This window comes from Rana temporaria, chromosome 5 (genome assembly GCF_905171775.1).
Source record: "Rana temporaria chromosome 5, aRanTem1.1, whole genome shotgun sequence".
Lineage (NCBI taxonomy): Eukaryota > Metazoa > Chordata > Amphibia > Anura > Ranidae > Rana > Rana temporaria.
This window is the reverse complement of record NC_053493.1, coordinates 418,133,641-418,156,150: the sequence shown is the minus strand read 5'-3', so window position 1 is coordinate 418,156,150 and position 22,510 is coordinate 418,133,641. Positions and strand designations below refer to the sequence as shown.

Below are 22,510 nucleotides of genomic sequence, written 5' to 3'. Positions count from 1 at the left end.
ACGTGGCTCCCAAACAAAATTGGCGTCCTTTTTTCCCCACAAATAGAGCTTTCTTTTGGTGGTATTTGATCACCTCTGCGGTTTTTATTTTTTGCACTATAAACAAAAAAAGAGCAACAATTTAAAAAAAATATATATTTTTTTTACTTGTTGCTATAATAAATATCCCAATTTTTTTTTAAAAAACTATTTTTTTTCTCAGTTAAGGCCGATACGTATTTTTCGACGTATTTTTGTAAAAAAAAAAAAAAAATCACAATAAGCGACTGGTTTGCGCAAAAGTTATAGCGCCTACAAAATGGGGAACAGAATTATGATTTTTTTTATTATTTTTTTTTTTACTAGTAATGGCGGCGATCTGCGATTTTTATTGGGACTGGGATATTGCGGCGGACGTATCGGACACTTTTGACACAAATTTGGCGCCATTCACATTTATACGGCGATCAGTGCTATAAAAATGCACTAATTACTGTATAAATGTGACTGGCAGTGAAGGGGTTAACACTAGGGGGTGAGGAAGGGGTTAACTGTGTAGCCTGGGTGTGTTATAACTGTGTGGGGGGAGGGGGGTGACTGGGGGAGGGGACCGATGCTGTGTCTCTATGTACAAGAGACACAGATCGGTCTCCTCTCCTCTGACAGCACGTGGAGCTCTGTGTTTACACACAGAGCTCCACGTTCCTGCTGTCACCTACCGTGTCACCGACGATCGCGTGTACCCGGCGGACATCGCGGCCGCCAGGTACACGCATCGTGTCTTCGGCGATGCGTCGGGACAGTTTTTACCCGCCGCGCGCCACCCAGTGGCGCGCGCGGGTAATGCACATAAAGGCCGTTTTTAAACGGCCACTTGAGAGCCGCGCTGCGGACGTATTTCGTCTATAGCGCGGATCTCAAGTGGTTAATTACACATTGTATTTCGGAAATGTTTGATGGCTATTCACCAGAAAAACACAATAGACAAGTATTTAACTTAAATTAAATCTCCATTTATTCTGGATAAAAAAAACAACAACATGAAGGGCAACAATTGCCCAATCAGCCAAATATATGCTGACTTTGGACACCAAAGGCACATTCCACCATGATCAACACCAAAATCAACAACATCAGGAGTCCCTCTAATTTGGGCCACAATGTGCTCCCCAAATCCCAGAAATCAGAAGCAGCAGCAGATGTCATACATGACCCCAAGCTGTGGTACTACAACAACCTCAGTTTTATGTCAGATCATCTGGAAGCCAGGGAATCACTTTCAGGTCTTCCTTGCAGCCTTCCCTCCATTTTTCCCTGCAGCGATTCTTCCACGGCGCCTTGCAGGTGGTGAAAATGTGGCAGCAGGAGGAGGAGACTGGGCCGGGTCAGTGAGTTGTGTGGTCTCATTTAGCAGGCCCCTTCTTGCCCTCTGTATCACAGATACTATCAGATCTTGTGCCAGGCCCCGTTGTGGCTGCTGCAATTCTTGCAGGTCATGTGCAATGAAGGAGGCAAAGCTCTCAACAGGGTTAAGGGGGGTCCTCATTATTGCTGCTGCCTCCCTAATTACGCGTAGGTTCTCCTCCTCCAGCTGGGTCATGCGCCTCGTTTTTTTTGGTGGGCGCATCTGGAGGGGAGGCACCTGTGATACAGTGCTGCTGCCACTGGGCCTGGGCACCTGCTGACTGCCACTCGGCCCAGCCTCCTCCTGGCTGACACATTCCGGAGCCTCCTCCTCCTCCTCTTGACTGATCTCTTCCTGTGTAGAAAAAAGGGACATGGTTTTATTTTTGGCTTCATCAATCACACATATTTTCAAACTCTTGACTGTTTTTATTTTTCAGGAAAATTGAACAGACTCTCATTCTGACCCCTGCAGTTGGCATCCCTGACACAATTATTTCTGCCCACGACTTTTGTTTGCATTTCCAAGCTTTCATTTTGGTTCATCTCGTTAAACCAACAATAATTTGCGGCCAAGAAATATGTTGTAAACTACTATACCTGACTGAAGATGTGCAGATCTGGCTCCTCAATGTCAGCCAGCTCCTCGGCACACTCTGCAGGGGTGGGGGGAACAGTGGAGGGAACGCTGGAAGGAAGGATGGAAGGAAGACTGGATAGTGATTCCCGGGCCTCGATCTGATCCTTCAAAAAACTGAGGTGTTTATAGTACCACAGCTTGGACTCCTTTCCTTCACCTGCTGCTGCTCCTAATATTCGAGAAGCACGGATTTTTTGAAAACGCTTATTGTAAGCGTTCCTGATGTTGTTGATTTTGCTGCGGATCATGGTGGAAGTGACCTCTGGTATCCAAGTCTGCATATAAGTGGTCAATTGGGCAATTTTTGTCCTTCGGACTTTGTGATTGTGATAACTTGGGCTTCTGCGGTTCCATAGGCACTCGAGCTCCCTATATTTATCTATGAAGAGCATCAGGTTGTCTGGGTCGTTCAGTTTTTCCATCTTCAATATATTTCTAAAAGAGAAAACCAAAAACATATAAACACTAGGGTAAGCTTTTACATTGACAGAATCTTAGCACAATCTTTTGACCTTTAAACACAGTGTCTCCTGCTGCCACTAAAATGCTGCCCAGCTCTGCCCCATTGTTGTGTAACGATGAATTAACTGCAGACCCTGTGTTTACATTTAAATAAATAAGTGGCATTAAAATATGCAAAAGTAATGAGAGCATTCATCAAGGCACCATTCATGTGTAGATATCATGCCCCTCAGCATTGATGAGATGATACACTGCTTAATTACCTCTGTCCAACAATCACAATCATTGCCTGATCTGATACACAGTAAAATAAAGATGTTTTGCAGTCTCACAAATATATATTGGAGTAGTCTCCGAGCAGATGGAGAGCAAAATTGCATGGGGAGCTCAAAGATTAAATTGCTCAAGGGTCCAATCAACATATAAACCCCCCATCCCATGACTCAAGTCTATATAGGCCTCTGCTGGCCCCATTTTCAGTTTTACCTTCGTTTGACGGTCGTCACTTCTGCGCAACCAACGTAGTCACGTCGTTCTCCTTATATACCCCGCGCATGCGTGAAACGCCGCCCTCCAATGACGGACCTTTTCCTCTATTCCATGCCCCTAATCAGCGTGAAACGACAATATGGCGGTGTCACAGGTGCGTGGTATACCCCGTCCCGACGAGGAAAGCCCGGCGGCGGGAACGTCACGATCCAGGCCCAGACGCTACAAAGCAACAAATATGTCACTTGAAGAGATGGTGGACATACTGCGGAGGAAAGATTATGATGGCGATCATGGCCCATACCACACCCCTAATCGGAGGAAGGCCCAAATAATGGACAAAGTGGCGAGGAGACTTTGAGAATTTTGGGGTCAGGAGGTCCAAGGAGCAGCTCCACAAAAGGTGGTCTGACTTGAAATTGTGGGAGCCAGAGCAATATAGGAAGATCAAGAAGATTATTGACAAAAGTAGGTATTTTTCACGTGTTTGTTGCAATTATCTTTATTATTTTTTTGCATGTTTTTCTCCATGTGCTTGTTTAGCCTGGTTGTACTTTTGAACATGGCTACTTTCAGGTTATAAGTTGGCAAAGTGTAGTATTTTCCGTTCGTAGTAAACATCGTTCCTCCAAAATCCGATGTTTTCCGCAGATCCTGGAAAAGCACACGTGGTCATGCCAATTTGGCGCAAAACAACGTTTATAAACATTGTTGTCAAGAGGATGTGTTTGTTCAACCTTACTAGAATGTGACAGGCAAACTGGATTCATTCACACAGTGATAATAAGCAGCTGTTTACACATCTGAGCACCTGTGTGTCCCCCATAACTAACCTTTTTATTAGGGTCTCCCACAAATGATACTTTTGGGGTGCCTCCATGTGTGTCACTTTGCCAAAAAGTGTCAGTATTCCAGCTTGGGGTAACTCAGAAAAAGTGATGTTTTTAGGAATGATCCCAAACAGACAATTGTACCCCACTTCCAAGCAATTTTTTTTATTTCTGCCCTCCAATATCTGTGTGCTGAGTATACCTTTTGTTTCATTTTATTAGGGGAAAGAAGAGGAGGACACCATTCTGAGACAAGGAGGCACAGACCAGAAAAACCCCACCAACCTCAGCATGTGGAGGAGGTGGATGTGGAAGAAGGAGGTGTGGACGAAAGAGGTGGACGAAAGAGAGGTGGAAGAGAGAGAGAGAGAGAGAGGTGGAAGAGAGAGAGAGAGAGGTGGAAGAGAGAGAGAGAGGTGGGAGAGAGAGAGAGGTGGAAGAGAGAGAGAGAGAGAGGTGGAAGAGAGAGAGAGAGAAAGAGGTGGAAGAGAGAGAGAGAAAGAGGTGGAAGAGAGAGAGAGAAAGAGGTGGAAGAGAGAGAGAGAAAGAGGTGGAAGAGAGAGAGAGAAAGAGGTGGAAGAGAGAGAGAGAGGTGGAAGAGAGAGAAAGGTGGAAGAAAGAGAGGTGGAAGAGAGAGAGGTGGAAGAGAGAGAGAGGTGGAAGAGAGAGAGAGGTGGAAGAAAGAGAGGTGGAAGAAGGAGATGTGGAAGATGGGGAGGTGGAGATTATCAGCACAACAGGTCAGTGTCTGTCGCCACAGCTTCACAGGGATAAAGAGATGTAGGTAGGCCTGCACATTTCTAATAAACACTTTTGTATTTGTAGCGCTCACCCCCGAAGGAGCCGCTGGTTGAATTTGGGATGGCAGATTTACCTCATGGCTCTCTCCGAATGTCTAGGGATGAACGATGCACACAGCAGCAATAAAGGAATGTCCACGTAAAAAATGTATTTTTATGTGATTTTTATTACTCAGCCGGGTAAAAACAGTTAACAGGTGATGAAAGGGATAGAGATGAAAAGGAGAACAGCAGATTCAGGCGTAGTATCTGGAACAGTCCTGTTCCTATGTGTAGTACTCTTACCCCACTCCTGCTTGAGTGGGTTTAGCGTGCCCGGATAGGCCTCTCCCACTGACCTAGCAGCCGGAACACAGCTCGAATCTCTTTAGAACCAAGTCTCTGCCACAGACCTTCTTAAATTGAATGTCAAAGAGGAACCTCTGCCACAGGCCCTCTTGAATTGCAGATACGGAGGTAACCCTCCTAGGTAAAGTTACGCCTGGATCCTCCTTTTTAACGTCACCCAGGTGCCGACTGAAAGAGGAGTCAATCCTTCAGTGTCCGGTCACCTCGATCCCCGGTGGTTCATCAGAATCCTATTGGATCGCCAGCCTCTCATCGGCGCGCCTCAGATGGACTCCCCACCAAACAGCTACACTTGCTTGGGATCTTCAAAAGTGGGAACCCAGTCGACTACTGAGTTCCCTTCCTGCTTGAAAGCTCCAGGCCAACTTAGGCCCGAAAACAGGAACATAGCATAGCACGCCCGCTCTGGCCAGATAGGCCATAACGCCGGAGCGCTGTGACGTGGCCACCCTGAAGGTAGGTGCCACACCGGAAAAAAGACCCTGATCAAATGGCGTCTGTCCAATAAGTACCCTCTCCCAGCATGCCCAGCAAGGCCCAAGCCTCCTGATTGGCTGCTGGAAGAGAACACCCAAACCTCAACTCCACTGCGGCCACCTACCGCACCGGGGTAGGAAAAACACCCCAGCGCAACAGAATGAGCCCACAGCACAGCCAAGCTGGAACAGAGACCCTAATTAAACAATTGTAAATTGAAATCAGAGTCATTTACACTCTGATTATATTCTAAATTTTAATAGCACTGGTACTTGGGAGTAACCCGGCGCTACATATTTTTTTAGGGGATGAACATGGTGGTATCACAGCATCTGCTAGGACACCTTCCTTTCTCCAGTGCTAGCGCCCAAATCGTGATACAAGAAATAATGGAATGCAGTTCTGAAATGGACATTATGAGGAATAGGATGAATGTCATTGAGCAAAAATATAAGAACATCCTTGACATGATGGGCTGTATAGTAGATTAAACCCCCCCCCCAAACAATTTTCGAGGTTGTTTTGCACACCAATTTGCATTGGATAATCCACAAGCCAAAATTTGAAGATGCACACAGTGGCCCGGATTCACAGAGAGCGGGCGCACATTACGCCGCCGTAGCGCAAATAATATACGATACGCCGACGCAGCGCAGAGAGGCAAGCATGGAATTCAAAGCTATTGCTCCCAAAACTGCGCTGGGTTTCTCAGGCGTAAGCCAGCGTAGGTGGAAGTGGGCGTGAGCCATGCAAATGATGGGCTGAGTGTCAGACAGATACTTATAACGAATGGAGCATGCGCCGTCCCGTGGACGCATCCCCGTGCGCATGCTCAGAATCACGTTGGAAACAACTGCCTAAGATACGTCGGATCCCTGCCTACGGCGTGAACGTAACCAAAGCCCAGCCAGACACACGTCCAACGTAAACTACGTAAAACACGCCGGCTTGTGTTCCCTGGTGCAGCCCTTTGCATGGATGCTGCTGAGTTACACCTCCTTTATGGGGCATAACTTTACGCCGGACGTATGACTTTATGCGCACTGCGTCGGGCGCACGTACGTTCGTGAATCGCCGTATGTCCCTCATTTGCATATTTGAATAGAAAATCAATGGGAGCGCCACATGCGTCCAGCGTAAATATGCGCCCACTCTACGCCGGCGTAGGCAAGTTATGTCGGTGGGATGAAGCCTGTTTTTAGGCGTATCTTAGTTTTTGAGTCCGGCGCACAGATACGACGGCGCATATTTACACTTACGCGGCTTATCTGGAGATACGTCGGCGCAAGTGCTTTGTGAATCCGGGCCCGTGTGTCAACATGTGCTATCTGCCAGGATATCGATTGTCTGTGCTTTGTGGGTGCAACCCCTTCCTCGCTACTCAAGTAGGTGAGAGGAAGGGTTTGCACCCCTAAAACACATCCATTGATCACCCATGATGGCAGATAGCACATGTTGACATTTGGTATGAGATCAGGTTAGAAATCCCCATTTTGCCGCTCAAAATGTGTGCATCTTCAAATTTTGGCTTGTTCCGGGGTGACATCACCCCATCACATGTGTTTCTAATAAGGTTGAACTTTGTAAGTTCCATTGTTTGTAGATATTTGCTTGTTGGAAAAAAGCCTGGTTTTCGTACAAAAAAAAGATGATTTTTTTTACCTGAAAAATTTAAAAAACAGAAAAAAATAAATATGGGATACCTGAAAAATACAAAAACGCACATGTTGTGCACAGTATAAAACACCAACCAAAAAAAAAACATTTGTGTGGCTTCTTCTTTCTATGCTCAATACCATTTAAAAAAGTGAGTGATTACTGTGACAATTGTGGTTATTTACTAAAACAGAGAAATACATTTGGCACTAGAAGTGCACTAGTTGGATAACCAGGGAGACAGATAAAAGAAACCCAAGCAAGAATGACAAACAACTGTATAATTCCAATGGTCAAATTATTTATTATTTATTTCTTTCTTTTTTGGGCCGAATTAGAAAGAAATATGGTCTGGCATTAGCAATGGCCCCCCTACCCACGAAGTACTCAACCATATTTGTCGCATGCATCACAAGCAGATTGGGGGGCCAAGCCAGTTCGACCAGTGTCCAGGCCAACAAAAGGTATCTGAAGGTAGTCCTGCCTCAGGCAAACATGCAACAGGCAAAAATAATAGTGTTCAGTTTATATTCCACCATGTGTATGGCTGTCTGGAACAGGCGGAACCGGCTGGCCATTATCACAAAGGCATTCTCGACTACCCTCCGGGCTCTGGCCAGCCGAAAATTGAAAACCCTCCTCTCCGGGGTTAGGGCTCTCTGGGGAAACGGCCGCATGAGGCGAGGTCCAAGCCCGAAAGCTTCATCCGCGACAAAAACAAACGGGAGTCCATCCAAATTGTCTTCATCCCGTGGCAGTGCAAGACCACCAGTTGAGCTGAGTTTAGGCCCAGAAAAGAAAAAACCTGTAGCACTCTGCCTAAATTGAATGAGAATACATTGGAACACATTTTAAGGGGGGGGGGGGGGGCAGAACTACAATGGAGCAGACAAAAATCAGGTTGGAAACAGACTTGGCTATGTGTGTTTGGGCCTAGGATAGCATGCTGGACAGGTTAGTGAAGGGAAAGATGCATGTAGGCCAAAAAAGGACCATTCAAAGCTTACAACATGCATGGGGACAAAGGGGACATTCACAGCATATTACAATCATGGTAATTAGGGGAAATAATGCAAGAAATACAAGACATTAGCATACATTAAAGACATAGATTGTGATGTTAAAAGGAGGAAACTTACCTTAAAGCGGAGTTCCACCCTCTTTTTTAACTTTAAAGCTTTGTATAGCATACTGCCCCCTTAAACATATTTGGCATGTGTTTTATTTTTATTTTAAAAACTCACTTTGTTATCGCCGTGAGTTTCTTTCACCCGCCGCGGCGCAGCGCTGCTATACCTCCTGGGACATGTTTGTGATCAATCCCAGGAGGCAGGGCTGAAGGATCGCCGCTGTTTCAGCTCGAGCGAGCGGGCTGGAGGGCGGGCAGAGGCGGAGAGATGTTTAACAGCCCCGCCCACCGCCAAGGGAAGCATTGCGGTTGTCTTTGAAACATACGGCCCCACCCCCTGTCACTCTCAGCATCCCAGCAATAATCTGGCCGCTGGACGAATGTGGGCGGGGTATCAGGAGGGGGGGGGGGGGGCGACCGTGCGGCAGTGTGGGCTCCTCAATGCCGGCTGGCTGGGATGAAGATGACAGCAGCCGGGGGTGTGTCCAGCCTGGCATCAGTGTTAGCAGAGATCGAACCATGTGTGTGCTGCCTGCTAGAGATACGCCAATATACAGCCCCACCCCTGTCACCTCCATCCCCCCCTGTCATCTCCATCCTCCCCGTCACCCACCCCTGTCATCTCCATCCTCCCCGTCACCCACCCCTGTCATCTCCATCCTCCCCGTCACCCACCCCTGTCATCTCCATCCTCCCCGTCACCCACCCCTGTCATCTCCATCCTCCCCGTCACCCACCCCTGTCATCTCCATCCTCCGTCACCCACCCCTGTCATCTCCATCCTCCGTCACCCACCCCTGTCATCTCCATCTGTCATCTCCATCCTCCCCGTCACCCACCCGTCATCTCCATCCTCCCCGTCACCCACCCCTGTCATCTCCATCCTCCCCGTCACCCCCCCCTGTCATCTCCATCCTCCCCGTCACCCACCCCTGTCATCTCCATCCTCCCCGTCACCCACCCCTGTCATCTCCATCCTCCCCGTCACCCACCCCTGTCATCTCCATCCTCCCCGTCACCCACCCCTGTCATCTCCATCCTCCCCGTCACCCACCCCTGTCATCTCCATCCTCCCCGTCACCCACCCCTGTCATCTCCATCCTCCCCGTCACCCACCCCTGTCATCTCCATCCTCCCCGTCACCCACCCCTGTCATCTCCATCCTCCCCGTCACCCACCCCTGTCATCTCCATCCTCCCCGTCACCCACCCCTGTCATCTCCATCCTCCCCGTCACCCACCCCTGTCATCTCCATCCTCCCCTGTCATCTCCATCTGTCATCTCCATCCTCCCCGTCACCCACCCGTCACCTCCATCCCCCTGTCATCTCCATCCTCCCTGTCACCCACCCCTGTCATCTCCATCTGTCATCTCCATCCTCCCCGTCACCCACCCCTGTCATCTCCATCCTCCCCGTCACCCACCCGTCATCTCCATCCTCCCCGTCACCCACCCCTGTCATCTCCATCCTCCCCGTCACCCACCCCTGTCATCTCCATCCTCCCCGTCACCCACCCCTGTCATCTCCATCCTCCCCGTCACCCACCCCTGTCATCTCCATCCTCCCCGTCACCCACCCCTGTCATCTCCATCCTCCCCTGTCATCTCCATCTGTCATCTCCATCCTCCCCGTCACCCACCCCTGTCACCTCCATCCCCCCTGTCATCTCCATCTGTCATCTCCATCCTCCCTGTCACCCACCCCTGTCATCTCCATCTGTCATCTCCATCCTCCCCGTCACCCACCCCTGTCATCTCCATCCTCCCCGTCACCCACCCCCGTCATCTCCATCCTCCCTGTCACCCACCCCGTCATCTCCATCCTCCCCGTCACCCACCCCTGTCATCTCCATCCTCCCCTGTCATCTCCATCCTCCCCGTCACCCACCCCTGTCACCTCCATCCCCCCTGTCATCTCCATCCTCCCTGTCACCCACCCCTGTCATCTCCATCTGTCATCTCCATCCTCCCCGTCACCCACCCCTGTCATCTCCATCTGTCATCTCCATCCTCCCCGTCACCCACCCCTGTCATCTCCATCCTCCCCGTCACCCACCCCTGTCATCTCCATCCTCCCCGTCACCCACCCCTGTCATCTCCATCCTCCCCGTCACCCACCCCTGTCATCTCCATCCTCCCCGTCACCCACCCCTGTCATCTCCATCCTCCCCGTCACCCACCCCTGTCATCTCCATCCTCCCCATCACCCACCCCTGTCATCTCCATCTGTCATCTCCATCCTCCCCGTCACCCACCCCTGTCATCTCCATCTGTCATCTCCATCCTCCCCGTCACCCACCCCTGTCATCTCCATCCTCCCCGTCACCCACCCCTGTCATCTCCATCCTCCCCGTCACCCACCCCTGTCATCTCCATCCTCCCCGTCACCCACCCCTGTCATCTCCATCCTCCCCGTCACCCACCCCTGTCATCTCCATCCTCCCCGTCACCCACCCCTGTCATCTCCATCCTCCCCGTCACCCACCCCTGTCATCTCCATCCTCCCCGTCACCCACCCCTGTCATCTCCATCCTCCCCGTCACCCACCCCTGTCATCTCCATCCTCCCCGTCACCCACCCCTGTCATCTCCATCCTCCCCGTCACCTCCATCTGTCATCTCCATCCTGCCCGTCACCCACCCCTGTCATCTCCATCTGTCATCTCCATCCTCCCCGTCACCCACCCCTGTCATCTCCATCCTCCCCGTCACCCACCCCTGTCATCTCCATCTGTCATCTCCATCCTCCCCGTCACCCACCCCTGTCATCTCCATCCTCCCCGTCACCCACCCCTGTCATCTCCATCCTCCCCGTCACCCACCCTCCCCGTCACCCACCCCTGTCATCTCCATTCTCCCCGTCACCCACCCCTGTCATCTCCATCCTCCCTGTCATCTCCATCCTCCCTGTCATCTCCATCCTCCCCGTCACCTCCATCCTCCCCGTCACACACCCCTGTCATCTCCATCCTCCCTGTCATCTCCATCTGTCATCTCCATCCTCCCCGTCACCCACCCCTGTCATCTCCATCTGTCATCTCCATCCTCCCCGTCACCCACCCCTGTCATCTCCATCCTCCCCGTCACCCACCGCTGTCATCTCCATCCTCCCCATCACCCACCCCTGTCATCTCCATCTGTCATCTCCATCCTCCCCGTCACCCACCCCTGTCATCTCCATCCTCCCCGTCACCCACCCCTGTCACTTCCTCTGACACTCCCGTTGCTATTGAAACCTGATCTGAAACCATTACATTGCTTGTACAGCACTGAGCATGTGCGAGGCTGAAATCCAGGAAGTCATACAGTCTGGCTTCATGATGCCCACACTTAAGATGGCCCCAGTCAATTTCTGTTTTATAAAGTGTCTAAATGCTGTAACAACCTAACAAAATGGACCTTAATTTACAGACTAACTGTAGTAGAATACATTAAGCTTGTGTATTACAGGGGTATTTATATTTAAAAAGTTTTTATATTTAAAATTGTGGCCGGAACTCCGCTTTAATATACTCCTCCTGCATCACTTGTATGATGGCAGAACACGTCTCCGGTATGATGATCCCAAGCGCCTGGGGGGAAATGCCTGTCAAGAACTTGACGTCCTGCAGGCTCCCCCTAGTCGCCAGGTACCGCAACGTGGCAATAAGCCTCTGCTCAGCCGTGATGGCTTAACGCATCACAGTGTCCTGCCTCGTTATAAAGGGGGACAGAAGATCCAATAGACGGTGGAATACGGGGTCCGTCATACGGAGAACGTTCCTGAAGTCCTCAGGATTATTCTCCTGGATTTCCCTAAGCAGAGGCATATGAGAGAATTGGTCACGCTGGCGCAACCAATTCTTGGCCCATGAACTCCTCCTCGTGTAAACCGTGTACCGGGGTGGGCTCTTCAGGATACAGCGAAGTCACGAACGAGGAAAGCAACTTTGACACCAACTTTTGTGAAACAGTTCTTTTCTTTTACTGTAACAAGATATTAAACCAAAACCCCAACATGAACACAGAATAAGGTTACATACACCCAGCCGTAGCTGAGAACCCCTGTGCTGGGCAGCAAGATGCCCCTGGGTGGATACCGAGGCACTTTGCCGTAATTTGCCTATTGGCGGGCACAACTAGGACTGTCCCACCGTACCCGTTATTACCCTTATCAAAACGCGAACGATTGTGTATATGCTTAGTTTCGGGGTCATCAGCGGTACAGCACAGCAGCTTACAAACTTATCACTTCTATGCAATATTTACCACCTCTTTTTACATAACCGGTATGAGAACACGTGTGTAAGTTTTACTTCCTTAATGAAGACACTCAACAGGTTTGTAACTTGGAAAATTGCTCTCCTTAGGCAATGTCCCTTTAGGTAGCAGAGTCCTTGTACTAATGGTAGCAACACTTTTGGCCTGATACCCTGTGATGGCCCTGACTGACTAACTACAGGCCCAATCTTTAGGCGCCAAACATCACTAGGCGGTGCGTGCACGATATTACCGACCCGGGTCCTGATCTGCCGATGATGTCTTCCAACCGACTAGCGAAAAGTCCTTTCAGCAACCATGAGGTACTGCAGGTGAGGTAGTTCTCCATCTCTCAGCTCCTATCAGCCTTTCTGGAAAAACGATCCCTTCTTCCTCAGGACAGGCTCTGCACTGAACGGCGATTACTCAGCTGCCGTTCCTGAAGCTCTAGGACGAACGGACCCCCTGGATGCGAACAGATTCAACTTTCACACAGTCCCACAAAACAAAAAGGTTTCCTCCATTTGCTTCCTGATTCTCCTGCTCCCTATCAGCAAAAGCTTGCAGTCTGTAAACAGTGGGCCGGATTTAGATACCTGAGCGTATCTGTCCGGCCCGCGTAACGTATCTCCGATACGTTACGCCGCTCTAACTTTGGGCACGAGTTCTTTATTCAGAAAGAACTTCCGCCCTTAGTTACGGTGGCGTAACCTATGTGTTGCAGCGTAAGGCCGCGTAATTCAAATGGGGATGTAGGGGGCGTGTTTTATGTAAATGTATATTGACCCCGCGTTTTTTACGTTTTATTTGAACGGCGCATGCGCCGTCCGTAAAATATCCCAGTGTGCATTGCTCTAAATGACGTCGCAAGGACGTCATTGCTTTCGACGTGAACGTAAATTACGTCCAGCAGTATTCGCGAACGACTTACACAAACAACGTAAAATTTCAAAACTCAATTAGCTACCCCTCATATAGCAGGGGTAACTATACTCCGGAAAAAGCCGAACGCAAACGACGTAAAAAAAAAAAAAGCGCCGGGCGGTCATTCCTTTCTGAATCGGCGTAAATCCTCATTTGCATATTCCTCGCGTAAAAATACGGAAGCGCCACCTAGCGGCCGGCCTGGAATTGCAGCCTAAGATCCGACGGTGTAAGACACTTACACCTGTCGGATCTTAGAGATATCTATACGTAACTGATTCTCTGAATCAGTCGCATAGATACGACCGGCGGAACTCAGAGATACGCCAGCGTATCAGGAGATACGCCGTCATATCTCTTTCTGAATCCGGCCCAGTGTGTAGAAACAGCGGCCTCTTGTGGTCAAAACTCAGAATAGCAATTATACACAAGCAGTGAACAATGGGATCTGCTTCACAATCTCACACTCTCCCTGTTCACGGCCACAGACCTAGAAAGATTATGAACTGCAGCCCATACGCAGCACAAACTCGAGCATGAAAACGCGTCTCCAATATTGCTTCAAACCGGTCGGCTGGTCAGAACGCACTTGAAACAGAAAGCACCACAAAGACAGAAAGACCTGTAAAGAACGCACTTGAAAAAACAGATACGAGCGGACAGAAAGGCACTGCAAAACAGAAACCACCTGACTGCAAACACTGAATGCCAAATACGAACCCACAAGAACAAACTGAACCCGAAAATACGAACTGCAAAGCACGGAGACTGAAAAGCGCGAATCGGCTCTAACCAAACTTTCACTAACACGCGGTAACACGGAATCAGCAAAAGCAGCGCCAAGGGTGGCGCCAAAGGCTTTGGCCTTCCCCTTTATAGTGCCGTCGTACGTGGTTTACGTGTCCGCGTTTTGACACGATCGTTTTTTTAACCGATGGTGTGTGGACGCGACGGACCATCAGCCAGCTTCATCAGTTAACCGATGACAACGGTCCTTCAGACCGTTCTCATCGGATGGACTGATCGTGTGTGCCGCGTCGTCTGGAAGAGCGGCGAGAGTCCATTGAGAAGAAGCGTCTGGAGAAACGGCCTCACTAAAATGTACGAAGCTGATGTACATGGTGATAGAAGATGATTTGTGAGCGGCCATAACAGTTTTACAATGCAGCTCTCTAAATATATTCCTTAATCTTACAGCATTCGCTCGTTTGGCATCTCAACAAGGTGACAGCTGTGGCCAAAATGTCTGCACTGTGCCGCCGTACCGTGTGTGTGAAAGATTGATCGCTGTTAGTTTTTTGTAAGAAAGCTGAAAAATAATAGCTTAGTGTTCTTCATTACTTTTTTTTATTTAAAGATCTTCATATGACCCCAATATTCAAACATCTACCACTGGGGTCTCCAAACGGTGGCCCGGGGCCAGACACGGCCCTGTGCTTGCCTTGGGTGGGGCACTGTTCCTCCCACTGATACAAGACACTATGCCTCTCCTGATACCAACTATGGGGCACTATTCTTCCTTCGGGACACCAATGATGGGCTTCTATTCCACTCACTACCAATCATGGGGCACTATTCTTCCTACTGACACCAATTATGAGGCACTATTCCTTCAACTTTTACCACCGATGGACTTCTATTTCACTCACTACCAATGATTGTGTACTAGTCTTCCTACTGACACCAATGATGGGATACTACTCCTCCCGCTGATACCAATGATGGGACACTATTCCTCCCACAGATACCAACGATGGGACACTATTCCTCCCACTGACACCAATGATGGGACACTATTCCTCCCACTGACACCAATGATGGGACACTATTCCTCCCACTAACACCAATGATGAGACAATTGCCCAGCATGCACCTCTCCCTGAAAACCAGGAAGAAAAAGGAACTGGGCTTCACATGCCCACACATATGATGGATACGGCCACAACATGAGCTGGAGGATATAAGGCAAGTGTTTGCAATGATTTCTGGAAAGATTGGGGAGCTATCAATATGTTTAGGGACTATTTAATGTGATTCATTTTAGCTTGCAAAAAACAATTATGCCCGGAACCCCGCTTTAAAAGTCATGTTAAAGAAAGAAAAATGGCCTTTAAGAAGTATAAAGCAAAGGGGTCAATGTCAGCATGTCAACACTACAAGGAATGCAACAAGAAGTGTAAGAACGCAATCAGGGTGGCTAAAAAAAAAAAAAGACTATGGCCGGGATTCAGAAAGGACTTACGCCGACGTATCTTCTGATACGCCGCGTAAGTCCACGGATGCGCCGTCCTATCTATGCGCCTTATTCAGCAAACAAGATACGCCTGAGTTTGGGCTTCATACGACCAACGTAAGTCTCCTACGCCGTCGTATCTTGGGCGCATATTTACGCTGGCCGCAAGGGGCGCTTCCACTGATTTACGCGTCAAATATGTAAATGACCTAGATACGCCGATTCACGAACGTACTTACGCCCGTCGCAGTAGTCTACGCCGTTTAAGTAAGGCGTACGTCCGGCGTAACGTTAACCCACATAAAGCAGGGGCAAGTCATGTTAGGGTATGGACGTCGGAACAGTCGTACGTGAATGGGGCTGGGCGTAGGTTACGTTCACATCGAAGGCATTGAGCCGTCGTATCTTAGGGAGTATATGCGATGTGATGTGATTCTGAGCATGCGCACGCATGCGCTGTTCGTTCGTTGTAATACATCACGCCCACTACCTGCCTACTTTGAATTAGGCAGGCTTACGCCGGCCCATTTACGCTACGTCGCCGTAACTTAGGGAGCAAGTGCTTTGTGAATACTGTTCTTGCCTCTCTGTTACGTCGGCGTAGCACATAGGAGATGCGCTATGCCCGCTCAAAGATACGACGCTCTACGTGAATCTGGGCCTATGATATACACATAACAGAGGAGAGTTAATAAAAAAAACAAGAAATTTTTTAACTATATTAACAGTAAGGTCAGGGCCCAATAATGGTTGATGAAGGGAAGCTGATTACAGAAGACAAGGAGAAGGCAACTGTACTAAGGCCCAGATTCACATAAAATTGCGGCGGCGTAACGTATGTCATTTACGTTACACGGCCGCAAGTTTTAAGCGCAAGTGCTTAATTCACAAAGCACTTGCCTGTAAACTTGCGGCGGCGTAGCGTAAATCCGTCCGGCGCAAGCCCGCCTAATTCAAATGGGGCGTGTATCATTTAAATTAGGCGCGTTCCCGAGCCGAACGTACTGCGCATGCTCCGTTTTGAAATTTCCCGCCGTGCTTTGCGCGAAATGACGCACCGACGTAATCATTTGAACGGCGACGTGCGTTACGTCCTTTCCTAATCACGGACGACTTGCGCAAAAAAATAATAAAAAAATTAATTTCACGCGGGAACGACGGCCATACTTTAACATGGGCAGTCTATCTATACGCCACGAAATAGCAGCTGTAACTTTACGCCGGGAAAAGCCGACTAGCGACGACGTAAGAGAATGCGACGAACGCGCGTATCTTCGTGGATCGGCGTAAACAGCTAATCAGCATACCCGACGCGGAAAACGACGCAAACTCCACCCAGCGGGCACCGAAGTATTACACCTACGATCCGAAGGCGTACGAAGCCGTACGCCTGTCGGATCGAAGCCTACAGCCGTCGTATCTTGGTTTGAGGATTCAAACTAAAGATACGACGCGGCAAATTTGAAAATACGCCGGAGTATCAGTAGATACGCCGGCGTACTCGCTCTGTGGATCTGGCCCTAAATGTTTACTTCTCCTTAGTTTTTACACAGGAAAAGAGTATAACAACCATGACTGTCTTGTTAGTAACACATCACGGATGTACTCTTGTGGCTAACATAAGTCCGTGTCCAAAAAAGCTTAATGCAAAGAAATCACCGGGACCAGATGGCTTACACCCGAGAGACCTCAAAGAACTCAGTCAGGTTATAGCCAGACCGCTATTCCTAATCTTTATGGGCAGCGTACTGACTGGAATGGTACCAGCCGATTGGCGAAAAGCCCATGTGGTACCAAAATTAAAAAAAAAGGGCAGAGATATATTCCTAGAAAATGCAGGCCAGTCAGTCTAACATCGATAGTATGTAAACTATTTGAGGGGATGATAAGGGACCATATCCAATATTTTTATTTTTTTAACAGTTGTGTTTATTAAACATGTTGTTCATCAGCATGAACAAGTAAAGATGCACATCCAAGAATTTGCTGATGAAAACAGTGGGCTAGATTCACATAGATTAGCGGATCTTTAGATCCGCGTAATCTATGTGATTTACGATCCGCCGGTGCAATTTTGCGAGGCTAGTGCAGTATTCACAAAGCACTTACCTCGAAACTTGCACCGGCGGATCGTAACTCCCCTGGCGGAATTCAAATTCTGCGGCTAGGGGGAGTGTACAATTTAAATCAGGCGCGTTCCCGCGCCGATTTAACTGCGCATGCGCCGCCGGCGAATTTTCGCTAGGACGTCATTGTTTTCGGCGGCAACGTAAATTGCGGCCATCCGTATTCCAGACCGACTTACGCAAACGACGTAAAAATTTAAAACTCGGCGCGGGATCGACGGCCATACTTAACATTAGCTACCCCTCATATAGCAGGGGTAACTATCCGCCGGAAAAAGGCGAACGCAAACGACGTTAAAAAAAAGCGACGGGCGTGCGTTTGTTTCTGAATCGGCGGTTCTCCTCATTTGCATATCCGACGCGTAAAAGACCGAGGCGACACCTAGCGGCCGGCGGGAGATTGCAGCCTAAGTCACTTACACCAGTCGGATCTAAGGGAGATCTATGCGGAACTGATTCTTATGAATCAGTCGCATAGATCCGACCGTCGTATCTCTTGATGAATCTGGCCCAGTATCATTAGTAGTAATCAGCACGGGTTTACGAAGGGTCGTTCTTGCCAAACCAATCTGTTAACATTCTATGAGGAAGTGAGGTGCCATCTAGATAAAGGAAGGCTGGTGGATGTGGTGTATTTGGATTTTGCAAAAGCATTCGATACAGTCCCCCACAAATGCTTAAATCTACAAACTGAGGTCTGTAGACTTAGCCCATAGGGTTTGTCCTTGGATGGAAAACTGGCTATAGGAGCCTATCCAAAGGGTGGTGATAAATAACGTGTGCCCAGAATAGAAAAAGGGGTACCCCAAGGCTCTGTCCTGGGACCAATTCTGTTTAATTCATTTAGAAATGATATAGGAGGTTGGTATAAATAGCTGAGGCTCAGTGTTCACTGACTACCCAAAAATAAGTAGGACAATAACATCACAGCAGAATATAGAAAGGGTAGCGTGGCTCTCTCTGGCGCTGGGTAGCGTGTCTCTCTCGGGTGGCGCTGGGTCGGGGCGCGCGTGTCTCTCTCTCTCATGGCATTGGGTGGCTCGTGCGCTCTCTCGGGTGGCGCGCGCACACTCTCTCTCGTGGCGCTGGGTCGTGTGGCGCGCGCGCTCTCTCTCGTGGCGCTGGGTGGCGGGCGCGCGCTCTCTCTCGGGTGGCGCTGGGTCGCGTAGTGCTCTCTCTCGGGTGGCGGTGGGTCGGTCTCTATCTCTCGGCGCTGGGTCGTGTGGCGCGCGCTCTCGGGTGGTGCTGGGTCGCGTGGGGCTCTCTCTCGTGGCACTGGGTCGCGGTCGGTCGGCCGCGCGCGCGCTCTCTCTCTCTCTCGGCGCTGGGTCGCGGTCGGTCCAGCTCTCTCTCTCGTTCGTGGCGCGCGCGCTCTCTGGCAATGCGTGCGTCTCCCCCTCTATGGGTAGCGTGGCGCGCGCGCTCTCTCTCTCGCGCGCTGGGTAGCGTGGCGCGCGCGCTCTCTCTCTCGCGCGCGCGCTGGGTAGCGTGGCTCGCTCTGGTGGCGCTGAGCAGCGTAGCTCTCTCTGGCTTCCACCCGGCACACGCCTCTTCCCTTGTCCTGTAGCTCCCTCGGCTTTTTTTCCAGGGCCGTCCCCTTACTACATGTCCCATGATGCACTCCTCTTCTAGTCTTCTTTGATTGGCCCTCAGTTATGGCCAATGGGGGAAGGAATGTAGCGGGCAGGAAGCTGGGCGGGGACCTGGCGAGAGCCCCCGTGTCTTCTCCTTGAGAGGAGGAGGGGGGGTGAGCGGGGGAGACCTCTGACAGACCACACCCCTGACACAGCGCCACAGAGTTCTTTGCTGGACTGAGCAAGGAAAAGAGCCCGCAGTCACGCTACACTGATAGGGGGGGGCTTGACAGCACCTTGATGGTGTCACCCCGATGGCTGCCTGCATCCCCATAGTGACGCCACTGTGCCAATCCAATCCCTGATTCCGGGGGGGGGGGCACTTGACACCCCTTGGCCCTACCTGCGGACGCCCATGCTCCTGTGCATGATGTCATCGCGGCTCCGGCCATTCACAGCGCAAGAGCCAGCGAACCTGGAAGGAACGCCGAGGGGACATGTCAGCTCCCTCAGCGATGACCGGGTGCGCTGTGGGGGCCTCGTTCTAAGGTAAGCATTTCATAATGTGCTAGTATGCAACGCATGCTAGCACATTGTGTTATTGTCTTGCAGGGTTTTTTTCCAGCGGTTTACTACCGCTTTAAATAGGCAGCTTGGTGCCAATGCACGTGCATGCGTGTGCGTGCGTGCAAATAAATGCGCCTAGGTGTTGGCGCACACCGGAGATTAGCTTGTGTGTTGGTACATGTGCACATGCATTAGCTGCACGGGAATGAGCATTAGATGTTCGAAAACCAGCATTAGCGCACAAGCATGAGCATTAGCTGTATATGGCCCAGATTCACAACGGAGATACGCCGTCGTATCTCAGCGTTGTCCCGTTGTATCTATGCGCCTGATTCTTAGAATCAGTTACGCATAGATATCCATTAGATCCGACAGGCGTAAGCCTCTTACGCCGTCGGATCTTAACTGCAATTTTTTTTTTTTTGCCCGCTAGGTGGCGCTTCAGTCAATTTCCCCGTCGAGTATGCAAATTAGCTAGATACGCGAATTCCCGAACGTACGCGCGGCCGACGCAGTAAAGTTACGACGTTTACGTTAGGCTTTTCCCGGCGTAAAGTTGCCCCTGGGTCTATGAGGCGCAGTCAATGTTAAGTATGGCCGTCGTTCCCGCGTCGAAAATTAAAAAAATTACGTTGTTTGCGTAAGTCGTCCGTGAATGGGGCTGGACGTAATTTACGTCCACGTCAAAACCAATGACGTCCTTGCGACGTCATTTAGAGCAATGCACGCTGGGATATTTTAGGGACGGCGCATGCGCAGTTCGTTCGTTTGTTGTAAATGATACACGCCCCCTACTCGCCGAATTTGAATTCCGCCGGGTGATTTACGTTACGCCGCCGCAACTTTACACGCAAGTGCTTTGTGAATAAAGCACTTGCCTGAAAAACTTGCGGCGGCGTAACGTAAATCAGATACGTTACGCCCGCCCAAATGTATGCCCATCTACGTGAATCTGCCCCTAAGAGCGCAAGGCGCACATTACGCCACCGTAGAGCAAACACCGTACGCCACGCCAACGCAGCGCGGAGAGGCAAGCATTGCATTCAGCAAGCCAGTGCTCCCAACGTTGCGCCAGCGTGGCGTGGGTTTCGAAGGCGCACGCCGGCGTGGGTTGAAGTGGGCGTGACCCCATGCAAATGATGAGCCGAGCGCCAGACAGGTACGTATCACGAACTGCGCATGCGCCGTGACGTGGACGCATGCACAGCACCCCCCTGCGCCTGCTCACAACCACGCCGGCACAACTGCCTAAGCTACGCAGGATCACCGCGTACGCCGTGAACATAACGTACGCCCAGCCAGACACACGTCCAAGGCACAATACGCCGGCTTGTGTTCCCTGGCGCAGACCTGTGCATGTCTGTTGCCGGGTTGCACCTCATTTATGGGGAATAACTTTACGCCGGACGTACAACTTACGCGCATCTCGCGTAGCATGCGCGGGGCACACGCACGTTCGTGAATCGCCGTATTTCCCTCATTTGCATGTTTGAATGGCTAATCAATGGGAGCGGCACCATGTGCGCCCACCCTACGCCGACGTCGGCGGGGTGTAGCCTGTTTTTAGGCGCATGTTGGTTTGTGGGTCTGCGGCACACATACGCCGGCGCACATTTGCACTTACGTCGGCGTAACGTGTTATACGTCGGCGTAAGTGCTTTGTGAATCTGGGCCTCAGTCTCCTGACAGCGCTACGCGGTGTATTATAATAACTCCTTCTTAGTGAATCAATTCTATTGAACATCAGAAAACTCTGGAAAAGGATGCAGCACCTTCCACAACCATTTCAGCGTCTTCTTATTAGATTTCTCATAATTTCAGGTTCCATTTTTCTATTTCACGCCCAGAAATCTTTTCCTCCGTAGTCACTGGCTCCATATCACACAATACACACACACACAACATCGTATACATGTCTCCAGATCTCTTACCAGTTCTGTTAGACTGGCTGCATTAGAATGCCAGTGTTGCCTGCAGGCACTTCCTTCCGTCCAGTCCCAGCATGTTGGAGCCCCAGACTTCCGTGTTCCAAGCCTCGTTCTCACCTCCTCTCAGTGTCACTTCCGTTTCACAATCTGACGGGTCGCCCAATCTGACGGAACAGCCTCGAGTCAAGTTCTCCAACCCGTCAGAAACGCCAACCGCCTTAACTTCTGGTTTATTTAAAACCAGCAGTAATTGGAGTTTTTGTTTTTTGAAGAATTGGTGGTTGGACACAACACTGGCAACCGAATAGAGTCCGGTGCAGGATATTATGAGCGGAGATTGTGGGCCAGATTCACAAAGAGATACGACGGTGTATCTCCTGATACACCGTCGTATCTCAGATTTACGGCGGTCGTATCTATGCGACTGATTCATAGAATCAGTTACGCATAGATATGCCTAAGATCCGACTGGTGTAACTGTGTTACACCGTCGGATCTTAGGCTGCAATTCCAGGCCGGCCGCTAGGTGGGGCATTTCGGTTTATTTACGCGACGAATATGCAAATGAGGAGATACGCCAATTCAGAAACGAACGACCGCCCGGCGCTTTTTTATTACGTCGTTTGCGTTTGGCTTTTTCCGGCGGATAGTTACCCCTGGGTCTATGAGGCGCAGCCAATGTTAAGTATGGCCGTCGTTCCCGCGT

General features: G+C 50.1%; 1 protein-coding gene across 2 annotated transcripts in view; it reads right to left on the bottom strand.

The window, feature by feature from the left end:
- The window catches only part of LOC120941663 (E3 ubiquitin/ISG15 ligase TRIM25-like), a 28,097-nt gene extending 6,146 nt beyond the window's left edge, over nt 1–21,951 (bottom strand). The window contains exons 1-2 of one of the 2 annotated variants that reach the window (XR_005749573.1): nt 21,808–21,951; nt 2,018–2,458 (exon numbers count right to left, since the gene is read on the bottom strand). The gene's annotated coding sequence lies outside the window, so the exon portion shown is untranslated. Of the gene's footprint in view, nt 1–2,017; nt 2,459–21,807 lie in introns of those variants that run through there. The other variant, XM_040355200.1, reaches the window with a different exon arrangement.
- Nucleotides 21,952–22,510: the final 559 nt, after the last annotated feature.